A 12526-nucleotide genomic window follows, 5' to 3' on the forward strand; every position below is an offset into this window, starting at 1 on the left:
CCCAGTCCTCGTGAGGTGCAGCCCATCTCTTGCCAACAGTCCCCCCTCCAAGAAGCTTAGACCATGGTCCCAGAATCCAAACCTCTCCCGTCGACACCATCTGCGTAACCAGTTGTTGACCTGCAGTATCTTCCTTTCCCTTTGTAGTCTCTATCCTTCACGGGAAGAATTGACGAGAAGACCACCTGCGCCCCCAAATGCTTGACCTTCCTACCCAGAGCCTCATAGTCCGAGGTGATCTGTTCCAAGGTGTTTCTGGCCATGTCGTTCGTGCCCACATGGATGAGGAGAAAGGGGTACCTATCTTGTTTCCCAATGAGCCTCGGCAGGTTGTCAGCGACGTCCCGGATGCGCGCCCCAGGGAGACAACAGACTTCTCGATTCATTTTGTCTGGCTGGCATACCGGTGCCTCTACCCCCCCTGAGCAACGAGTCTCCAATCAGCTTAGGAAAAGGATACAAACTAATATCCAAGTGTTTAGATATCCCAGTGAGCACAGTTGGATCAATAATCAGGAAGTGGAAGCTGCATGACGCCACCCAGGCACTGTCAAGAAAAGGCTGACCCTCGGCACTCAAACAGGGAGACTTGTGAGACAAGCCACAGAGACGCTTTGAAGAAGCTACAGAGTTCAGTGGCTGGGAGTGGGGTAATGGTGCATGAGTCAACCACCTCTGCATAACACTGGCCTGTATGGGAGGATGGCAATAAAGAAGCTATTACTCCAAAAGTACCATCTGAAAGCACATCTGGAGTTTTTTGGAAAGCATGAGTGATGAGTGAAAGCTGCGATGTGGGAAAAGGTTTTGTGGTCTGATGAGACCAAGATAGACCTTTTTGGCCAGAACTCGAAGTGCTATGTGTGGCGCAAAGCTAACACTGCCCATGCCTCAGGACACATCATCCCTACAGTGAAGTATGGCGGTGGCAGGATCTTGGTGTGGGGATGCTTCTCATCAGCAGTGGCTGGGCATCTTGTTAAAATTGAAGGAAGACCAGATGGAGCAAAACACAGGGAAATATTGCAAGAGAATGCTTCAGTCCCCTAAAAAACAGTCTTGGGAGGAAATTCACTTTTCAGCAGGCCAAAGCAACATTGGAGTGGCTCAAGAACAAAAAGGTGAATGTCCTACAGTAACCCAGTCAAAGTCCTGATCTCAATTCTATTGAGAATCTGTGGTGCTCTTTGAAAATTATGGTCCACAAGTGACATCCAATCAACCTGTGCGACCTGGAGCAAAACTGCCAAGAAGAATGGGCCAAAATCCCTCCGACGCTGTGTGCAAAGCTGGTACATAGCTACCCCAAAAGACTTAAAGCTGTTATTGCAGCAAAAGGTGGCTCTACCAAATACTAATGGGGGGAGGGGTTGAATCCTTATGCAAGCAGCATGTTTCAGTTTTTTATGTTCCTTACAAAGATTTCCCAACATAAAACCAATGTCACCTTACAATAATTGATTTTGAGTTTCAATGTGTTACAAAATATCATACAGAACGAAATTACAATGTACCATTTGTAATTCAGTAATATGAGAGCATTGGGCAGGGGTCTGAGTACTTTTTGCATTATTTGAGAATTATTTGCCCTAATCTAGACCAGACAACTGGCCATAAATCTGCCCTCATAATAACCACCTCCAGGAGAATGACGAGTGTGATCCTGTTGATTCTCCTAGATTTATCAGCCACTTTTCATACTATCTCCCATGGTGTCTTACTGCACCGACTCTGGGGTTAAAGAGCATGAGGATTGTGCATATAGGATTGTGCATATAGGATTGTTCCAGAAAGTGACGTTGGGGGACTTTGGCTCAACTCAGTTTCTACTGTGCTGTCGAACAGTAAAATCCCATACGCCCAAACCCCATGTTGTTTTAATATCTATATTCACTAATAGGCAAAAAACCTTGCAGTTTAAGAAAGTACCTATAGCCAACAGATATTTCTATCAAACTTTAAAAAGCTGAAAAATTGGGCAGCTATAGTGGATCTGAGATATTGTACTGCCCTATAAATTTGTCAAAACGCAAACATTATTTGGGTTGGTCTTTCACAGTCCAATCCACTTCCTGTGTATCTTGGAAGAATTTGGTAGCGTGCCTCTGAGCCTCCTACCCAAATTTAAACCAAAGCTGTCCCTCACCACGTCCACACCAGCTGTTATTTCAAATCAAATCAAATCAACTTTATTGCATGTAGCCATAGGCCTTTGCAAGATACAAAAGAGATTACATAAATAGACAAATGGACTCCATAGAGGATAACAGCTTACAGCGGGCACGTGACTAATAAGGTCTTGATGTAACTCGCCCTCAGCTTCCTAGCAGCTTGGGCAAAGTTGGCCACTGAAGCTGTTACTTGCTTATAGTTGGCAGCTAAAAGATCTACTATCAATTCCCTGGGGCATTTCCCCCAATATGAGTGAATGTAGTGGGCCAAAAATTTCCTTCTGGGGTCCTTATACAAGGGGCAGTTTAAAAGATAATGAACAATATCCTCTGTCTGGTTGCACCCAAAGACGCATCTCTGCTCCTTGAGCAGGATTCCCAGGTACCTCCCGTCAAGATAGGCCGAGGGCATCATTTGGAACCTAAGTTCCGTGAACGCCCTGCGTAGATGGGCATGCGTCAGCACCTCAAAATATTGTGATTTAGTGTGGTTGACCTTAAATAGGGGGAACCAGGAGGAAAAAGGGGCTACTGCAATTGTTGCCCGGTCTTGGGACGCATCATGGTCAAAGACCCAGTTCCAGAGTTCCTGTTGGTTGAGGCTTAAATACTTTCCCAAGGAAAGATTATAAGTCTTTAATTTTTCTTGACACAGTTGGGCCCACCCCCCAATGTTATGTTGCTCATTCCAGCAAAGTTTGGGGAGAGAACTGTCATCCATGTTGAATAACCTCCGCCAGTATCTAAGATACGCTAAGTCTATTCTTGCTGGAAGAGATGGAAGGCCAAGTTCTGCTCTTAAATGGGCCGACGGAACCACGTGGGGAAGCCCCAGAATCTGCCTCATGAACTTATTTTGGAGGGCGTCTAAGGTGTGCTTGGCCGGGGGCCCCCACAGCTCTGCCCCATAGAGAATTTGGGCTAAGAGTTTGGCCACAAAGACTTTAAGCATCGGGTTAATTAATTGCCCCTCTCGGGTATAAAAAAACCTTCTGATTTGGCCCACTGTTCTGGCGCATGAAAGTTTAGATGCCTCTAGATGATGTTTCCACGAGAGATTGTAACTGAAACACAGACCCAAGTATTTGAATGAGTGCACCTGTTCCAATTGATGCCCATTAAGGACCCAATTGGATTTGAACCTTTTTTTTTTGCCAAAAATCGTGATCTTAGGCTCATTACAAAATTTTCCCAGGTGAACTAGCATCCTTTTAAGGCCAATTTTATTCAAGGAGAGTAGAACCAGGTCATCAGCATAAAGCAGAGATGAAATCTTTCGATTCCTGGCCGAAGGCGGGAAGAAAGAAGGGGACGCCATCTCGGGGATGATTTCATTGATGTAAAAATTGAATAAAAAAGGTGCCAGAATACAGCCTTGCTTGACTCCTCTCTCAACCTGGATAGCTCGGGAAAGGGTGCCATGCAGACCCAGTCGAACCTGCAGCGTATTGGCTTGGTGGAGGGACTGAATTAGCCAAAGCAACCTTTTATCAATGTTTGTCTGGCCCAACTTATGCCATAACAAATCCCTATCAATTAAATCAAAGGCCAAGGTGAAGTCTACAAATGCCACGTAGAGGATCTTGTTTGGTCCCTTAGTGGTTTTATGTATTAAGTGCTGAAGGACGAAAGCGTGGTCAACGATGCTCCTACCCTTCCTGAACCCAGCTTGTTCCTCATGGAGGATGGAGTGATTGGATTCCCATATCAGGAGTTTATTCAGGAGATAGCGCCCATACAGCTTGGATGTGACATCCAGGAGGCTAATGGGTCTATAGTTGCGAGGGTCCAGTGGATCTCCTTTCTTAAAAATGGGGACCACAATGCTAGAGCGTCAACCAGGTGGGATATCACCGGTGGAGTTAATGTATGTAAATAAAATAGCTAGGAGAGGGGCCCACCAATTAACATCTAAAAGGAAAACCTCAGGGGGGATCATATCTTCTCCTGGGGCCTTGCCGGGACGGAGGGTCGGAATTAAGTCCCCTATGTCTGTGCTAGTAACGGGGGGCCAAGATGGAATGGAAAAGGTGTCTCCAGGAGAAGTTGGAAGTGAGGGTAACATACTTCCGAAAATGTAGTGGAAATGTGAAACCCAGGATTCCAGGAGCATAGGGGGGACTGTCACAAAATAATTCTGAACAAGGCCCCCCTGAATCAGCTTCCAGAATTCCTGGTCTCTCCTGTATATTTGCAGGTGGTGAATAGCCTCCTCCTAGCTGGTGTGCCTTGTGGTTCTGATTAGATTATGCAGCTCTTTTTTCTTAGCTTTACAATCTCTGTCAAACCACGACCTGGAGCCAATTGGGATTTTATCAACTACGGTCGTGGACACTAAGGGTCTAAGTGCGCTAATTATATCCTGATATATCCGGGGTATAGCCTCCAGGCTTTCTATGGCCATCTGCCGAAGCTGTTATTTCGCTTTTGGTACTCATGGCTTCTCCGAAAGAATCCTGGGAAGTGTAGTTAGTGAAGGGTGCTGTGAGTTGCTAGGAGATGCCCTGTTCCCCTCACAGAGCTTCAGAGAATCATAGAATAGTAGAGTTGGAAGGGGGCTATAAGGCCATCAAGTCCAACCCCCTGCTCAATGCAGGAATCCAAATCAAAGCATTCCCGACAGATGGCTGTCCAGCTGCCTCTTGAAGACCTCCAGTGTCGTAGAGCCCACTACCTCTCTAGGTATTGGTTCCATTGTCATATGGCTCTAACAGTTAGGAAGTTTTTCCTGATGTTCAATCAAAATCTGGCTTCCTGCAACTTGAGCCCATTATTCCGTCTCCTGCACTCTGGGATGATCAAGAAGAGATCCCGGCCCTTCTTTGTATAACAACCTTTCATGTACTTGAAGAGTGCTATCATATCTCCCCTCAGTCTTCACGCTAAACTTGCTCAGTTCTTTCAGTCTATTCTCATAGGGCTTTGTTTCCAGTTCCCTGATCATCCTTGTTGCCCTCTTTTGAACCTGTTCCAATTTGTCTGCATCCTTCTTGAAGTGCGGAGACCAGAACTGGATGCAGTATTCAAGATGAGGCCTAACCAGTGCTGAATAGAGGGGAACACGCTATTTGAAAACTATACTTCTGTTAATGCAGCCCAAAATAGCATTTGCCTTTTTTGCAGCCACATTGCACTGTTGACTCATATTCAGCTTGTGATCAATGACAATTCCAAGATCCTTCTCACATGTCGTACTGCTGAGCCAAGTATCCCCCATCTTATAACTGTTCATTTGGGTTCTTTTTCCTAGGTGTAGAACTTTGCATTTATCCCTGTTAAATTTCATTCTGTTGTTTTCAGCCCAATGCTCCAGCCTATGAAGGTCCCTTTGAATTTTTTTTCTGTCTTCCACGGTTTTAGCTATGCCCCCCAATTTTGTATCATCTGCAAATTTGATAAGCATGCTCTGTACCTCCTCATCCAAGTTGTTAATAAAAATGTTGAAGAGCACTGGGCCCAGGACCGAGCCCTGTGCTACCCCACTTGTTACTTCCACCCAGTTTGAGAAGGAACTATCAATAAGCGCTCTGAGTACGATTCTGGAGCCAACTGGACGCACCTGATAGTTGTTCCATCCAGCCCACATTTAGCCAGCTTGCTAATCGGAGTATCAGGGGGTACTCTGTCAACTTTGTCAAAAGCTTTGCTGAAGTTGAGATATATTATGTCCACAGAATTCCCACAGTCTACAAGGGAGGTTACTTGATCAAAAAATGAGATAACATTTTGGCAGGATTTTTCTTCATAAATCCATGTTGGCTTCTAGTAATCACTGCATTGTTTTCAAGGTACTTACAGATTGACTGCTTTATAATCTGCTCCAGAGTTTTGCCAGGGATTGATGTTACGCTGGTTTCTGCTAGTAGTATGGTATCACCTGCATATCTTAAATTATTGATATTTCTCCCTCCAATTTTCACACCTCCTTCATGTTGGTCCAATCCTGCTTTCCGTATGATATGTTCTGCATATAGATTAAATAAATAGGGTGATAAAATACACCCCTGTCTCACACCCTTTCTGATGGGGAACCAATCGGTTTCTCCATATTCAGCCCTTACAGTAGCCTCCTGGCCAGAGTATAGGTTTTACATCAGGACAATCAGATGCTGTGGCACCCCTATTTCTTTTAAAGCATTCCATAGTTTTTCATGATCTACACAGTCAAAGGCTTTGCTGTAATCTATAAAGCACAGGGTGATTTTCTTCTGAAATTCCTTGTTCTGTTCCATTATGCAAAGTATGTTTGCGGACTTCCGGGAAGGGTGACTTCACCTGTGCCTGCTTTTGAGTCGAGCTATCGTCTCAGAAGAAGCTTTTTCAGTTTTAAAATCAGTCAGAACGTTCTTTTTGACTGGTAAAGATTTTCTCCCGGGCAGGGAGAAACGTAGATATTAACCACAAAAGCCTGTGTTAGCTGGGAGGACTGGATTTCATTAATTTATGAGAGAAGGTTCAGCCAACAATGCCGGACGGATTTTCAAACAAGCTCTAACTGATAAAGCGACACGTTTATCTTTTCTTCAAAGAAAAACGGATTCTAACAGGCAAGCATTCTTCTTTCTATTTTTTTCATCTGGTTTAAATTGTTGCAGCAAAAAGAGATTTGTCAATGAATCAGCTATAAAGAATTCCTGGGTGAGTTAACACTCTTCTCTTTCATTCACGAAATTAAGGAGGAAAGAAATTGAAAAAGCTTATCTTTATTTTGATTGCAAAAAGCTGACCTGGAATTGTGAATTTTAAAGATACAAACGGATGAGGGATTTCTATTCCGAGGAGATAAATAAATAAATTTGATTTATGAACTTTGGAATATCATATGTCTGGGACTATTTTTTTTTTGGTCTATTTCATTTTGACGAATCTGCTTGTTCACGATGCCACTAACTGTTCTGATGCTGTGAACTAAATTTGTTTTGCATTCCTGAACATATAAGAGATAAGGCAGGCTGTATTGTCTACATTGTGATGTCATCAGGCTTGAATTATTAACCCAATTGTTGCTGAAATAAGAAGTGGTTTTTTTTTTCCTTCGTGGTTTTAAGAATGGCAATCAAGAAAGTGGCTGAGAATCTGGAAGTAATTATGTTTCAGAAAATAATGGATGAGATTGAGATAACGAAACAAACCCTGAGACAGGGTAGAATGGAGATGAAAATTGAATTTGGCAAAATGAACCAGGAGCTTAAAGAAATAGGGGATCTTGTGAGAGAGGAAAGAAAAAATAAAGAGAAGATGCAAGCCCTGGAGATTGGAACAAATGTGGAATTGGAAAAAGACCTGGACTTTATGGATATTAGAGATAAAGTTTACTGTTTGGAATTCAACGTTGTCTCTGAAGAAATTAATGAAGATATTAGAGATATTAATGTCTTGGATAAATTTCTGGACTGGAATGATGTGATGGAGCTTGACATAGAAAAAATCTATGGAATTAACTACAGATATGTGACAATGGACAAACTCTCAAGAGATGTGCCAGTGCATTTTGTAAAAAAAAAGAACAGAGATATGACTTTGCAACAATATTTCAGCAACATATTCAGAATTGATGGCAAGGAAATATTTGTGAGAAAGGAAATTCCCATTAGACTTTTATTATATGACTATGGCTATGATAGCAAGATTATTATGGGATACTGACAATGGAAGAATGGCTACTGAAATTACTGGACTTAACAGGATTATTGAAGATGGAAGATGGAATTAGCATTGATAATGGAAGAATGGCTACTGAAATTATTGGACCTAACAGATTTGATGAGATGGATTAATCGATATGTTTATTTGGAGAAAAATTGATAGATATATTTCTCAAGGAAGTGAAACCTCTCTTTGACTTTTTGTGTAAATAATAAAGTAATGTTTATGAGATTTGATGATTAATTAAGATAGCTACTGGAGGAAAGTGATTTTGTAATATAATTTAAGAGACAGGATTGTTATATATTGTAGACCTATAACTGATCTGCGACAAATCGGAAGTCAATATTTTATTTTATTGTTTAATTATTTTTGTTTTGTTTTGTTATGTTTTTGAAAATTTGAATAAAAATTAATGATAAAAAAAACAAAGTATGTTTGCGATATGATCTCTGGTGCCTCTTCCCTTTCTAAATCCAGCTTGGACATCTGACATTTCTCACTCCATATATGGTAAGAGCCTTTGTTGTAGAATCTTGAGCATTACTTTACTTGCATGGGATATTAAGGCAATAGTTCGATAATTACTGCATTCCCTGGGATCCCCTTCCTTTGGAATTGGAATATATATTGAATGCTTCCTATCTGTGGGCCATTGTTTAGTTTTCCATATTTCTTGACAGATTTTACTCAAAATTTGGACAGATTCAGTCTCAGTAGCTTGTAACAACTCTATTGGTATGCCATTTGTTCCTGGTGATTTGTTTCTTCCAAGTATTTTAAGAGCAGCTTTCACCTCACATTCTAAAATTTCTGGTTCTTCATCATATGGTTCCTCCATGAATGAATCTGTCATCCTGGCATCTCTTTTATAGAGTTCTTCAGTGTATTGATTCCATCTTCCTTTTATTTCATCTCGGTCAGTCAGTGTGTTCCCCTATTGATTATTCAACATCCCTACTCCTGGTTTAAATTTTCCTTTCATTTCTCTAATCTTTTGGAACAGGGCTCTTGTTCTACCTTTTCTGTTGTCCTCTTCTATTTCTATAGAATAACTATTGTAATAGTTTCTTTGTCCCTACGTACTAGTCGCTGTATTGTTGCATTTAGGGTTCCGACTGTTTCTATCTCCTTTTGCTTTCCTTCTCTCTTTACCCTTTTAAAGAGTTTCTTCAGTCATCCATTTGGGTCTTTCTCTCTTTTTAGCTAGAGGTATTGTCTTTTTGCATTCTTCCCTGAAAATGTCTCTGACTTCACGTCATAGTTCTTCTGGTTCTCTGTCAACTAAGTTTAAAGCCTCGAACCTGTTCCTTATTTGATCTTTATCTTCTTCTGGGATGTTATTTAAATTGTATTTTGGCAGAGAACGGGCCAGGTAAGGGGAACTCGTCCCAGACAAATAGTGCCTGTGACTTGTTCCGGTTCTCCTCACATCCCCAGGACTGCTGGTTGTTTTGTCAGTCAGCCTTCGGATCTCCATATGCTGTTATTAAACGCCAGGTCGGTACATCATAAGATCTCCCTTGTTCATGATTTGATTGTGGAGGAGGCTGCCGACCTGGCGTGTATAACCGAGACCTGGGTGGGTGATCAGGGAGGAGTTGCTCTTTCCCAGATCTGCCCACCTGGGTATATGGTTCAGCATTATGGTAGAACCGAAGGATGGGGAGGCGGGGTTGCTGTGGTCTATAGGAGTTCTTTCTCACTCACCAAGCACTCTGTCCAGGTGACGACTGGCTTGGAATGTCTCCACCTTGTGCTGGGCCAGAGAGACAGACTGGGAATTTTGTTGGTGTACCGCCCGCCCTGCTGCTCAACAAATTCCCTAACTGAGCTGACAGAGGTAGTCTCGGAGGTATTGTTGCAGTCCCCTAGACTATTGGTACTGGGGGACTTCAACGTCCATGCCGAGACTGCTTTATCTGGGGCGGCTCAGGACTTCATGGTTTCCATGACAACCATGGGGCTGTCTCAATTTGTTTCTGGCCCGACGCATGTGTCGGGACATACCCTTGATTTGATCTTCGTCACTGGACATGGAGATGGTGATCTGGAGGTTGGAGATTTATCATCTATTCCTTTGTCATGGACAGATCACCGCTTGCTGAAGTTTAGGCTCACAGCAGCTCTTTCCCTCTGCAAGGGCGGGGGACCTATTAAATTGGTCCGCCCCCGGAGACTAATGGATCCTGAGGGTTTCCAAAGGGCTCTGGGGGGGTTTTCCGACTGAGAAGACTGGCGCTCCTGTCGAAGCCCTGGTTGAACTGTGGAATACGGAAATGACCCGGGCGTTTGACACGATCGCTCCCATGCACCCCCTCCTATGCAGAGCTCATACAGCTCCATGGTATACCTTGGAGCTAAGAGCGATGAAGCAAGAGAGGAGGAGGCTTGAGTGCAGATGGAGGCGAACTTCCGATGAATGGAATTACACCTTGGTAAGTGCTTGTTCTAAGCAGTATATAGTAGCGGTGAGGGCAGCAAAAAAGAGATATTTTGCTGATACTATTAAGTCATCACTGTCCCGCCCAGCGGAGCTCTTTAAAATTGTGCGAGGGCTTTTACATTCTGGCCCTCGGGATATTATAGATTCATCTGTAGCCCGCTGTGATGAGTTCGCTGAGCACTTCCAAGATAAGATCGCATGCATTCGCCGGGACTTAGACTCCAATATTATAGCAGTTGGACCTAATGAAGTATCCAGATCATGGTCTTGTCCTCATTTATTGGATGAGTTTCAGTCTGTGCAGCTTGAGGATGTTGACAGGATCCTTGGACTGGTGCGGGCGACCACGTCTGTACTGGATCCTTGCCCCTCTTGGCTGGTGAAAGCTGGCAGGACCGGAACCGCCGGCTGGGCCAAGGAGGTAATAAATGCCTCTTTAAGAGAGGGAGTGGTCCCTGACTGCCTAAAAGAGGCGGTGGTGAGACCACTCCTGAAGAAACCCTCCTTGGACCCAGACAACTTGAACAACTATAGACCTGTGGCGAATGTTCCGTTCCTGGGCAAGATCCTGGAGCGGGTGGTTGCCGGCCAGCTCCAGGGGCTCTTGGATGACACCGATTATCTTGATCCATTTCAATCCGGTTTTAGGCCCGGTTTTGGCACTGAAACAGCCTTGGTCGCCCTGTATGATGACCTCTGTCGGGAGAGGGACAGGGGGAGTGTGACTCTGTTGATTCTTCTTGATCTCTCAGCTGCTTTTGATACCATCGACCATGGTATCCTTCTGGGAAGACTCACGGAGTTGGGAGTTGGGGGTACTGCTTGGCAGTGGCTCCGCTCCTACTTGGTGGGTCGTCACCAGAAGGTAGTGCATGGGGAACATTGCTCGACACCCTGGACTCTCCATTGTGGAGTCCCGCAGGGATCGGTACTGTCCCCCATGCTTTTTAACATCTACATGCAGCCGCTGGGTGCGGTCATCAGGAGTTTTGGGGTGCGTTGTCATCAGTATGCTGATGACACGCAACTCTATTTCTCCTTTTCATCCTCTTCAGGTGAGGCTGTTAACGTGCTAAACCGTTGCCTGGCCGCGATAATGGACTGGATGGGGGCTAACAAACTGAAGCTCAATCCTGACAAGACCGAGACGCTGTTGGTGAGTGCCTTCACTGCCCAGATGGAGGATGTTCATCCTGTTCTTGATGGGGTTACACTCCCCTTGAAGGAACAGGTTCGTAGCCTGGGAGTTCTTTTCGATCCTTGTCTCTCGAGACCCAGGTGGCCTCGGTGGCACGGAATGCTTTCTACCATCTTCGACTGGTAGCCCAGCTACGTCCCTATCTGGACAGTGACAACCTCGCCTCAGTTGTTCACGCTCTGGTAACTTCTAGCCTGGACTACTGCAATGCGCTCTACGTGCCCTTGAAGATAGTTCGGAAACTACAGCTAGTCCAGAATGCAGCGGCCAGATTACTGATGCGGACCAGAAGGTCTGCTCATATAACACCTGTTCTGGCTCGTCTGCACTGGCTTCCTATTTGTTTCCGGGCTAAATTCAAAGTGCTGGTTTTGACCTATAAAGCCCTACACGGCATGGGACCGCAATACCTGGTGGAACGCCTCTCCCAATATGAACCTACCCGTACACTGCGCTCAACATCTAAGGCCCTCCTCCGGGTGCCATCCCATCGAGAAGCCCGGAGGGTTGTGACTAGAACTAGGGCCATTTCGGTAGTGGCCCCCGAACTGTGGAATAGTCTCCCCGATGAGGTACGCCTGGCGCCGATGCTGCTATCCTTTCGGCACCAGGTGAAAACCTTTTTATACTCCCAGGCATTTTAAGGTGTATTTTAAAGTGTATTTTATCAGTATTTTCATTATTGTTGTATTTTGACGTTGTTGGTTCTTTGTTATTGTTTGTTTTGATCTTTGATTTTGTTATACTTATTGTATTTATATATTGTGCTTGTTTTATCTTTTATGTACACCGCCCAGAGAGCCTTTTTGGCTTAGGGCGGTATATAAATTAAATTAAATTAAATAAATAAAAATAAAATTATGATTGCTTTGTTGTTCTTCTGTAGCTGTACTCTGATTTTCGATACAAGCAGTTCATGATCTGTACCGCAGTCTGCTCCTGGTCTTGTTTTCACAGAAAGTATGGCACTTCTCCATCTTCTGCTACCAATTATATATAATCAATTTGATTCCTATATTGACCATTTGGTGATGTCCATGTGTACAGTCATCTTTTCGGTTGCTC

Source organism: Rhineura floridana, chromosome 7 (assembly GCF_030035675.1).
Source record: "Rhineura floridana isolate rRhiFlo1 chromosome 7, rRhiFlo1.hap2, whole genome shotgun sequence".
NCBI lineage: Eukaryota > Metazoa > Chordata > Lepidosauria > Squamata > Rhineuridae > Rhineura > Rhineura floridana.